General features: G+C 41.2%; 1 protein-coding gene across 5 annotated transcripts in view; it reads right to left on the bottom strand.

Moving 5' to 3' along the window:
- SULF2 (sulfatase 2) overlaps positions 1–12,781 on the bottom strand; it is a 306,266-nt gene that overhangs the window by 130,514 nt on the left and 162,971 nt on the right. The window contains exon 1 of one of the 5 annotated variants that reach the window (XM_083146422.1): positions 53–296. The exons of the other annotated variants lie outside the window; for them this stretch is intronic. The gene's annotated coding sequence lies outside the window, so the exon portion shown is untranslated. Of the gene's footprint in view, positions 1–52; positions 297–12,781 lie in introns of those variants that run through there. 5 annotated transcript variants of the gene reach the window in all.

Genomic DNA, 12,781 nt, shown 5'->3' with positions numbered 1-12,781 from the left:
TAATGCAATGTAACCTCTGTGTAACCATAGTGACCTGATGACTGGCACTTACCCAGTAGTGATAGGGTATTTGGACAGTACTCTGCTGATTTGTCCCTCTGTCAACTCATCACAGCCACATCCAGCTCTCCATTCCGAAGCAGAGACCACTCTTTTTTAGGAAGAGTTTATTCTGCACACCCAGTACCTTAGAGAGGCATAACTGGTCCCTGTGTGGCAGGCTGGTGGCTTCTTATACGTGAAGGAGGAGGGATGGTTGTAACCTGTAGGCTAGTGCAGGAGCCCATTTCCTAGCATACGTCGTCTTGTGTGATGAGAATGGAGAGTGCAGAGGGACTCTCCCGCCCCAGGGCCCTCCCAGACGATGTCACGAGCTGGGATTCCTCAGGGAGCCAGCTGCAGGTTTAAAAGTCCTGTGCCAATTCATTCAGCGCTTCCAGCCAGGCAGCACTGACGTCTCATTCTAAATGACAGTGTATAGATTTTGTGTGCAAGGCTGGCTTTCGCAGAGTTCCCTCTGCAAACATTACCTCACACTTGTGACCTCTGCTGCTTAAGCAGGGCAAACGGAAGACCACAAGTGCAGCTATGAGGTGTGACGAGGGCTAGTGGGGAGTAAGTGGGGTCCTGCACTAGCACATTATTTAAGGAACCTTTTCTTTTTGCTTTACTGAGTGCTCTTGTTGAGGGTGGGCTCTGGGGTATGCAGCGCTGGCACCTGTTTATTTGTTTTTAATATCAATTCTAATTCTTCTAATTTAGTTCCAGAATCAGAAAATAAATCAATTAAATTAATTCAGAAAATAATAAATATGTATACACATTTATCCTAAAGGTGGAATCTACTGGTCTCATAATAACTTAGGGCAGTATTATAAATTATTATATTTTATTTATAGGGCGCTACAAGTGGTTTGCAGCACAATACATTTGGCACAGATTAGAACAATACGGGGTACACAAAACTTAACCTTAAAAGTAACTGGCACCTTTTATAATAGAAAATAAGTATTTGGCTCTATTGTTCAAGTTACTTTCTCCTTACCCTGAGAGTAAGGGCACAAGACGTTCCTGGAAGAATACATACTCCAGACTGTGCCCCACCACCAGCTAGGCATAGTAGTTACTTTATGCCATAGCACCAGACAAATACACAAGAAAATTAAGCAAGGGAAAAAGAATGCAGACTTAGAAAATATGCAATTGGGAGCTCTGTAACCATTCTGGTGGAGGGACTGTTAGACATGAAATGGGCACCTCTCAGGGGTAATGCAAGATTCAGGGTAATGGATTTAAAATGATGCTACTCCATCCCATCCACTTAGCATAACTGACATAAGTAATGGAGACTGAGGACATCATGGAGGCCAGCAAAATGGATGCAGGAATTATGCATAGTTCTTGCAAGTACTGCTCTTGCAATAAGTGGACTACTATGCTAGAAAGAGAATTTTGAACCCATTGGGATCTCAATTAAATGTATCCGATGTACAGGTTTTGTTATCAACCCTTTACCCGAATTCCAACTTGCATTTTGAAATTTGTGGTGTGCATTCTCTATTAGTTGCATTACTGGCCTGGTGTTGAGGTTACCACATAAATGGTTGGCTTTTTTGTTTTAGACATATGAAACATTTTAAATTAATCTAAAAGTATGTTAGATTTATTTTAAATGGAACCTTGGAATAGTACGGTTTGCAGCTCAAAATCCACCATAAAAATTTTTAATTATTCAAATTTAACGCAGATTGTAAACTGTCAAATCAGCTTAAACAGGGTCATAATGGCTTGAACATTTCTTTACCTCTGGTTTCTATGCTCTTTACCTTGTATTTATATTATCAGAGAGAGAGAGTTGCCCAGGGATAAAACATAAAATGTATACTTGATAGAGAGACTTACATGGCAATAACAATAAACAACACTTCCCAAGTTTAGAGGGGATACGGTCATTGGGTCACCACCAAGCACGTTGACAAGCATTAGCTCAACATGGGTTAGGTCGACAGGGTCATTGGGCTGACATGGGGATGGTCAACAGTTAACAGGTCCACATTATTTTTTTTTACTGTTTTTTGAGCCGACATGTGCCAACAGGCGGTATTTCATGCCCTACCATCCACTAGGGCGTGGTGGGAGAATAAAATAGTGTGCTGAGCGTAGCGTGGCACCGCGTCTGAAGTATGGCGATCACAGCGAACCATGCGAGGGGACTCAGTACTACATTTTAGTGTTTATGTCTACAGGACATTTTACGACAGGCGGTATTTCATGTCCTACCATCCACTATGGCAGGCATTCCCAACCACGGTCCTCAAGGCACACCAACAGTGCAGGTTTTATAGATATCCAGGCTTCAGCACAGATGGTCTAATCAGAATCCCTCAGATACTAATTAAGTCACCTGTGCTCAAGCTTGGATATCACTAAAACCTGCACTGTTGGTGTGCCTTGAGGACCGTGGTTGGGAATGCCTGCACTAGGGCATGGCGGGAGGATAAAATAGTGTGCCGAGCGTAGCGAGGCACCGTGCCCGAAGTATGGCGAGCACAGCGAACCATGCGATGGGACTCGGTACTACATTTTAGTGTTTATGTTGACTGTGTCGACATTAGGGAGATAAAAAGTCGACCTTTATACCCCTTTCACATCGCACTTTTAAAACGGTAAATTGCCGTTTTTTTCCCTTTTTAAAACGTTTAAGCCTGCACTGTGAATGCACCACAGCCGATTTACCGTTTAAAGTTAACTGGCATTTCGAACCGTGTAAAAAGCAGAGTCCTACACGGTTCCTTGCCGTTTTTTGTGCAATGTGAATGTGTACAATGTGTCTGAAACTGTATTTCAGGCAAACAACTCAAGCTACAGAGCAAAATGACAGGCAATGTTGACACTCTGGCTTGAAACGTGTTCGTGATGAACCGGTTTCACTGCTATGTTGAATGAGACTTAACCGGTATTTAAAACGGTAATCTGCGGCAATGTTAAGGCTCTGACCCGTTTCAATTACCGTTTTAAAATACCGGTTTTTAAAACGTGTCGGCGATGTGAAAGTGGTATTACACTGTTGGCCTTACGTATGTCGACCTAATGACCCTGTCGACCTAACCCATGTTTGACCTTTAGTCATGTCAGCCTTTCTGCATGCCGACCTTAAGTCATGTGGACCTACTTGCTGGTGACCTAATGACCCATACCCGTTTAGAGATTGTATTTGTTTTAATGATGTAGTTTGTAATAAATAAGTTAAGAAACGCCCAAAAAATAAATATATTGAAATATTGCTAAAAACTGCAGCCAGTTACCAGTAGGTGGCACACAAGAGTAATAATCTAGTGAAGTTTATCGGAGGACACATGAACTAAGGCAAGTTCTGAATGATAATTAAGTCAAATTTTAAGTGTATGTTAATACTAGCTTTAGAAGTTGCCCAATGTGTTGTAAACTCAATAATGTGTATTTAGTAGCACAATGGGAAATCTAAATGCATTGAGAAGCCCAAAATACACAGCAATAACAGGCTTGGCAGGTGCACAGTCGGTTATAATGTCTTCAGCACCTTTATATCAGGTATGAGAAAAACTCCCTATCTAGTGTTTCCTGCGCCTCTCTTTGAATTGCATGTAATGATAAATTGCATTTGTATTTGAAAATACCGTGTGACAATTTACTTGAATAATTGCTATATTTACAAAGTCATTTTTTATCATTTTAATACATTTCTGCACTATTCCCAAATCACCAACACAGAAATAAGAGACAATACACACACAGATTGCCCTTCACACATCCTTATTAAAATTCCCAGCTTGCTGGTCCTCTCTTCCATTCCCCAACACCAGCTACAGGACCCTGATCATTCATGCAGTGAGATTCTGCCAGGCGGCCTAGTGTCTCAGTTATTACCAGGTGTACAATACAGAGGCGTAACTCTGGGAGACAATGGAGTCACCTGCAGCCTGGCTTCAATATCACTTCTGTGGCTGACTTCCCCTTCAAGTAGGACCGTAGACATCACACTCTATTTTATACATAACATACATACTTACACACATGCATGCATACATACATATATTTATCTAAAGTGCTGTGCGTGTGTGTGTGTGTGTGTGTGTGTGTGTGTGGGGGGGGGGGGGGGGGGGGGCAATATTTATCTTGCCTCCGGGCAACTGGGGCGAACTTACGCCACTGGTACAATAGTAGTGAATATAAGTAGTAAGGTTGGTTGTATGAGTAGACTGCATCTTCTGACAACCGACCAATGCCCTTGTACATAGCTAAGGGGCGCTACTGTACTGTGTTGTCCTTTTACAGAGGCAAAAATACGGATCCCCTAAATCCAACTAACCTCCTCATTGTCAGCCAGTGTATGCTTGTCACTGGTAGATATTGCAGCATACAATAATAGAGCTTATTTCTGTTGATTTGGGATATATCAGCTTTCTACTGTACTTTGCATTTAAATAAGCTGGGTATAAATGAGCACACATAAGATCTACGCCACTAAGGTGGATTGTACTTCTCCAAGATATATGCCCTTAAAGCAGGCATGTCCAACCTGCGGCCCTCCAGCTGTTGTGCAACTACACATCCCAGCATGCCTTGCCATAGTTTTAGCATTCCCTAATAGCAATACTATGGCAAGGCATGCTGGGATGTGTAGTTTCACAACAGTTGGAGGGCCGCAGGTTGGACATGCCTGCCTTAAAGGAAGAAGTGATATTTAGCAATTTGATGATGCTATATTGGAAACTCTGATGGAGGAATATATAACTCACTTAGGGGCCCATTTAAGGAGGATGCCATATACAATGTGATTTGGGTGAAATCTGATCACCCAGGATCACATTGTAACATACGATCCTAACATTCAAATGTATCTCCCTGCTGACCCCACTGGTGATGCGGTAAGTAGTCCATCGGCTACAATGGGCTACCACCATTTCTGATAGTGATAGCCCAAATGGCGGTACTCCAGGGACCTGATGTGATGCTGCCCGATATTGAAACCTATGGGAGATGCGGCTGCCGGTGAGGCAGGAGGGACCGGTGCAGGTATCGGAAATAACTGCTGCGCACTTTTCGGGATACATGCACTGGGGGACTTGATATTCACAGCCAACCCCTGAAAACTGATGTTTTGGGGATTTAGCTGCAGGTATTAAATGATAAATGGACCCCTTAATGGCTTCCTTGTTGGAATAAAGAAAGATCTTCAATTCAATTAGGTTTTATAAAGCTGCATAATGATGGAAACCCCAAGTATAAATGAGAAATATTGTACATGTTAAATTGCATGTTTCTGGAGTATCCCAATGAGGACACCGGTAAAGTAGACTAATGCAGCCCTAAGTAATCCCCCAAAAATATGGTTTGGCCATTTTTCATAGAAACATAGAATTTGACGGCAGATAAGAACCATTTGGCCCATCTAGTCTGTCCCTTTTTTACCCTTCAGGTAAACTCAACCCTTTTTAATCCTTATTTCTTTGTAAGGATATTCATATGCCTATCCCAAGCATGTTTAAATTGTTCTACTGTCTTAGCCTCTACCACCTCTGATGGGAGGCTATTCCACTTATCCACTACCCTTTCTGTGAAGTAATTCTTTCTAACATTTCCCCTGAACCTACCTCCCTCCAGTTTCAGTGCATGTCCTCGTGTTTTATTACTTGTTTTCCTTTGAAGAAAATTTCCCACCTGTACTATGTTAAAACCCTTGATATATTTGAAGATTTCTATCATGTCCCCCCTTTCCCTTCTCTGCTCCAAACTATACATGTTAAGATCTTTTAGTCTATCCAGGTAAGTTTTGTGATGTAGGCCTTGAACCATTTTAGTTGCCCTTCTTTGTACATTCTCCAATGAACTGGACACAGTATTCCAGATGAGGTCGTACCAATGACCTATAAAGTGGCATTATTATGTCTTTTTTTCTGCTACTGATTCCTCTCCCTATGCAACCAAGCATCTGACTAGCCTTCCTCATTGCTTTGTTACATTGCCTCCCTGCCTTTAAGTCACTTGAAATAGTGACTCCTAGATCTCTTTCCTCCTCAGTAGTTTCCATTATAGTACCCTTGATACTATATTGAGCCTTTGGGTTTTTGAGTCCCAAGTGCATAATTTTGCATTTTTTAGCATTAAACTGTAGTTCCCATTCTCTTGACCAATTCTCAAGTTTACTTAGATCATCAGTCATTTGATTTACCCCTCCTGGTGTGTCTACTCTGTTGCATATCTTTGTATCATCTGCAAAAAGTTGTAGCCCATACACCAAAACATTGTGATTCTCTCTAATTCGATATCTTGATGCACTAGCACTTGCCCAATTTAACGGGTACTAATCACACAACCAAGACTCCATATTGTCTAATCGCCACAAATTCCACATACATTATGGCCTGAAGAGCTACTTAGAAAAGTGTTTGTAAAACCGCTCTGCTAATTGAACAAAAGGACATCATTTTAATTGTTAAAATTAGAAGGTTTGTGGGGAATCTCAAAAATTATATTATAATCATAATTTGGCTATTTTCATTCATATACAAGAGGTAATAATAGATCTGCTTTATTATATTATTTTACAATAGTATAAAACTGAACGGCGAATGCAATTTTTACTTTACAACATATTCTTGAACAGTACAGTTGTAGCCACGCTCATTGTTGCAGCGATCCAGCTGTCTGTGCTGGTTTGGCTTGGGCAGTATAAGAGAAGAGAATAACAAACACATGTGGTCACCAATGAGGGGGAGAGGCCTAATATTGTAATTTTAGCCCTGACCCTCACTGAAATATGCATGAATTGTGGCATTTTTGAGTGAGGGGGCGGGGCTTACTAGCACAACTAGCCAGGCCCTGACCCCATCTCTGCCTACCTTCATCTCAGTTGTAGGTAAGCATCATGTATGTATAACTTTGTGCAAGTACGACTGATGTAGGCCTTGCATATATGCTACTTGTGCAAACTAGGGTGCATCTTGTAATGGGTACATCTCGGCTTTACTTGAAGATTTTTTTTTTTTTACAGTACATACAATAAAAGATGCAGCCAACTAATTATTGGACTATACACTATGCAATTCTCAGACCAAACATCTGATAACTTGGATAATCGTATGATTTTTACCATGATTTAGGCTCTCAGATTAGCCCATAGAATAAAGCTTGGTACACGCTTGGCCAATCCTCCGGGATGCAACTCCAGATCACTTAACAATATTAATACAATGAAGCCTGCACAGATCATAGTGATCTGTGCTGTTCTCACACCAACTTGACTGCCAGATGCAGGTCTATTGTTTGGGTCGAGTTTGCAGTTGGCTTTGTGGGGTTTCTATTCATTTAGCAGTAATGGCTTGTGGGCAGATGTTCTAAAAATCGGCCATTTTGTCAGTTACTTTCAGTTTTGTTTTGTTTTTGTATAGTGAATGGATGACTGTATTGCAAAACCAAAGGAAAATTGCCATTAGGTTTGCTCCTACCGGCTGTGTCTTTATAAGTGCATGCTCCAGTAGTGGCAGGCTCATATCAACCAATAGCTACGAGGATCCTCTGCAGCTTCAACTTTACTTATTGGGGAGTCATTTAATTAATGTTGTATATTTGTGCTTCATTTTGATGACACCAAGGAGCACCATCAACCCCAAAGACTGAGATATTTACATCCCAAATTATAAATCCATGGTAGATCCTATAGGGTCTCTAAAGTTTGGCAATTCCCTTTTCTGTTATTACATTAAAGTCACACATGATAACAGATATGTGTGGAATCCCCCTGTAGAACTATAAATTATGGGATAATTAGCTGTGTGATGTAATGTCCCATGTCTGAGTGTGGGTGCTGCACTGTGCCTATGCTACTTTATACCACCGTGTACCCAGACCCCCATTAATCACTCATCAACTCATCATCATATTTCTGAATGATGCAGAGCACAGCTGCATGCAGGGAAAGCACAGGCATCTACAGCACAAGCCTGGAAAGTGGAGAGGGGTGAAATCACTGACATGTGATATGCTTGCAGAATTGGCAGAGACTTATTGCTTAAAGCGTATTGTTTCCAAAACATCTTGCTCAAACACTGACGTTGGGAGGGAAATTTAGCCCTGGGCTTTATTGTTGGAATAAGACAAAACACAAAAATGTCGGCAATAGCCAATAAATTATAGTTGCAGCCAGGATGGCACAGACATAGGATGATAGATATAGATCTATATATATATATATATATATATATACATACACATACACATACACATACACACACACATACATGGTAGGAAAATGTAAAGTGCGCTACTCTCACCTTAATGTACAATTGTTTTTAAATAAATACAACGGTTGATAAAAAAAACAAATTTTTATTAAAATAATTCGAAATTCAGTATCTCAGACATGGTGATTTTCAATCTGTTTCATAAAAACATGGGAACAGACCCAACGCGTTTCGTCACCAAAGTGACTTCATCAGGGATAATAGTTCCAACACCTTTAAATCGCACGGCATGGGATTGGACCTTTATTGGCACCTCAATGTTCAAACATACGTCACATGAAGAGAGTTTCTATAAAACAAACATCAATGCTGTATGATGTCACATTGCACTCAAATGTGTTGTATGGTGTCAAATTACACCTCTATGACAGTCTCCAGTGTCTGAATACACCAATACTGGAGACTGGAGACTGAGACTAACAGCACTACTGGGGACATCTATAACAGCACTACTTTTTGCAAACTTATTGCTTGGGATTCAAATTCAGTACCAGAGATTGTACACAAACTGTTTCATGTTTAAAACCTTGTTTTATGCACAAATAAAATATATTTGTGTGTTTGATGTGCTTATACAACATAAATGCAAAATACCTCAAGATACATCATTGAAGTATAAAAATATTCTGAAATCCAGGATAATCCGTTATCTAAAATTATTCTGATCCCGAGCAATTTAGATAAGGGATACTCAACACACACTCACATACACACAAACACACACACACACACACACACACACACAGTTCTGCAGCTCCAATGCCCACATTACCTGGTGTCAGAAATCTAGCATTGATAGCAGCAGGTTTCTAACGCATTGATCCACTGATTGAAACCAACGCTGTTGCAGATGTATTACTCAAGCTCAAGAAGGAATATTTCATTCACTGCTGTACTGGGCTCTAAGACAAGTCAAATGTTCAGGCGAATACCCTGCTAAATATATGGAAGTATGGAATCCTGCTTCAGCTGAACAGTATCTTTGGATGAATCCACTTTCTGCAACATAGGCTTATCCACCGCCCGTAACCTCCCAGGAGAGAGCAGTGACTTCCAGACCATACGTCGGTTTCTGTACTGTATTTCAGCTGACAATCAGGAGGCATGTGCTACGTAAAATAGGGGCCAGATGCATCAAGCTTTAAAAAGCGATAAAGTGGAAAGTTAGAAACAATCAGCCAACCAACTGCTGTTGCTTATTCAAACCCAGCCTGTAACATCAAAGTTAGCAGCCGATTGGCTGGTGCATTATCATTTTCCACTTTTTGAAGCTCGTGCATATGGCCCTGGGAGTGAAAGCATCGGCCAACAGCATGTGGCATTGACACTGCATTTTACATAGAATCATGCCCATAGGGGTACGTGCACCCAGTGTTGAACTGGGGCATAAAAGGCCCGCCCAGTAGGGTGGTAGCATCCCATGCTTTGGGGTGTGCCTGGTCTCCGGAGGGGGGGGGGGTGTCCAGATGGCACAGAGGTTTGGATAACCATTAGAGAGTGTATGGTCTGGGCCCCTTCATACATATAGTAAATACTGTTAGTCCATGTATGATAATGTACCAGATTATTAACAGCAATGCACTGTAGAAAATACATCATAGTCCTGTGTGTCAGAGTAAGGTTACCTACAAAATATAATTTGAGGGAACACTAAGGATGTTCTGGGTAGTGCTCCACTTCCTGGTATCGGTGGCACTGCCCCATCAATGGGACATCATCAGGTTAGAGGTTTGGGGCACGACGTTCACAGGGCAAGAATGCCTACTCTTCTAAAAGTTGATCACCCAATTTTTGGGCAGTTTCCCACTCCAACAGAAGAGTAGATGAATCTCCAATATCTCGCTTGCTTCCTAGAAATGCAGGCCTTCTGTGTTACTTCCCAAATTTCCCAATTTTGGCAGGACAGTTCCGTCTTCGAGCGTCCCACCCACAGACAGCAGTGTCTGCGATGGGGTCAGTTGGGAAAACACTGTTCCTTGCTGCTCTGCTCAGCTGTGTGCATGCACACCGCATCTATTCATGGGAGACAGAGGGACAGGGGCATGCCAGCAGCTCATAGAATGCTGCTCATGCCCCCATAATAACAAGGCCATGTTCCCTTTCTGCCCCCCCCCCCCCAACAACAATAAGAGGTATGTCTAATGTACTATGACACATCAGTTGTACTTGAAAACCTGTTTGTTTTATTTGCTTTGTTTATTTGACCGCATGCAATTTTTTTATTTTTCATTATAATGTTTTTGAGAATGAATTACAGGTTACACCTTTCATTTCCCAGGCATTGTGGCCAGTGAGATTTCCATATGAACTTATTGTACAGCTTAGTTTATTACATCTGAATGTCATATCTCCTCGCACTGGGTTTTCAGATGGCATTCACATTCATGCAGATGGAAAGCATAATATTAATTTGAAACTGAACGACTGTATAACAGATAATGCCACAATACCGTGTACAATGCCCATTCTGTATATTTACGACTAACAGGCACAAAGTAATGTAACCAGTTACAGGAATATTTTGATCTCTGTCTTAATGAGCCGGTTCTTCTTGCAATTACATACGTAAAAAGGACGCCAACTGCGATAAGGTCTGACCGGGTTCAATGAGATGATGATGAGGACTGAAGGGAAATAGGACAGGCAAGGACAATTTATACAAGTAATTTTGGATTCTCATTAGGCCGTCTACACAAAGCATAAAACACATTTCCAAATTATATTAAACACTCTAGAAAAAAAAAACTAAAGAAAAACAGCTGAACGAAACTCACACACCTACAGTAGTTTTTGGCAAGTATCTGGCAGACACCACAACTTGTGAAATTCCTCATTCAGTGCTTATACGTTTTAGGGCGAGATTTATCAAAAATTGGAAATAGAGCTAGAGAGATAAAGTACCAACCAAACTTCTACTGCCATTTTACAGGAAGTGTTTGAGAGCTAACAACTGATTGGTTGGTATTTTAGCTCTCAAAGCTTTGATGGTAATGGGATGAATGTATAGACAGCAACTAGGTCGACAAGCATTAGGTTGACACCACTAGGTCGACATGGAAGTCGACATGCATGAAGGACAACATGACTGAAGGTTGACATGAGTTAGGTTTAATGGTCACTAGGTCAACACAAGCATTAGGTCAACATGGGGAAGGTTAACAGTCAAAATGTCGACTTGGGACACTGACATTAGTGGCGACATGGGCACTGTGCCCTTGCTTCAGGCACAGTGACTTGCTTTGCTTGGCACACTATTTTATTCTCCCACCATGCCCCAGTGGATGGTAGGGCATGAAATACCGCATGTCAGCTTAAAAAAAAAGAAGTGAAAAACCCCATGTCAACCTTCTGTCTGTGGACCTTCTCCATGTTGACCTAATGATCAGTTGACCTAACCCATGTCGACCTTCAGTCATGTCAACTTTCATGCATGTCAACCTAGTGGTGTTGACCTAATGCTTGTCGACCTAGTTTCTGGAGACCTAGTGACCGTATCCCCTTCAATGAATCAATGTTCCTTTAGTCTAAAATATGCTTTTTCATAAGTGCACACCCTTCATCCATATGCAGATCCAGATCCGCCTTATGCTTCCAACTTCTTACACTTGGGTGTAAATTTACTAACGCTTCTAAAAATGAAAAGTGGTGACGTTGCCCATAGCAACCAATCAGATTATTTCGATCATTTCTCTATTGCATCCTAGAAAATGATCGACAGAATCTGGTTGTCTGCTATGGGCAGCGTCACCTTTTTTTTCTTCATTTTTACAACCTTTAGTAAATATAGCCCCTTTGTGTGTGGTGTACAGAACCAAAAATACCAAACTAATGTCTGGACTTATCTGTCCACTAGGCAGGGTGCGATTACCAGGCTGGACCTCAGATGCATTATGCATCAATGACTTCAATGCTCACTATTTGTGATGGAATTTCTAAATGAAGCTATTATCTGATGTCACCCTTCACACACTCTGGAGAAACTTTACTCTTCTTAGCTTCAGTGAGTAATGGAATAAGTCCAAACACAAATTAAGAAGAGGTGGGTGACATCTGCAGACAGAGCAAAACCCTTTGTAGCTTTAATGAGGTCTGCAATCCTGTTTATATTACATTGTATCTTTCATAAAATGCTCATCTGCCATCTTCTTTCTGATTACTCTTCCAACATCCTTAACCATATATACAGCCTATTTTCTCCACTATCAAGGAAGGAAGTGCATTCTTCTACCACTAAATTCCAACTATAAATGTTACACAAATGCCCTTATTCAGATCTGATTGCAGTGCAAATTTGTTCTCAAAAATGGGAAAAACCATGTGCACTGCAGGTGGGGCAGATGTAACATGTGCAGAGAGAGTTAGATTTGGGAGAGTTATTATGTTTCTGTGCAGGGTAAATTCTCGCTGCATTATTTTTACACTGCAAATTAGAATTCAGTTTCAACACACTCCACCTAAATGTAACTCTCTCTGCTCATGTTACATCTGCCCCACCTGCA

Source organism: Crinia signifera, chromosome 6 (assembly GCF_055691185.1).
Source record: "Crinia signifera chromosome 6, ASM5569118v1, whole genome shotgun sequence".
NCBI lineage: Eukaryota > Metazoa > Chordata > Amphibia > Anura > Myobatrachidae > Crinia > Crinia signifera.
Note: the sequence above shows the minus strand (reverse complement) of the source record. Positions and strands in the feature narration are given on the sequence as shown.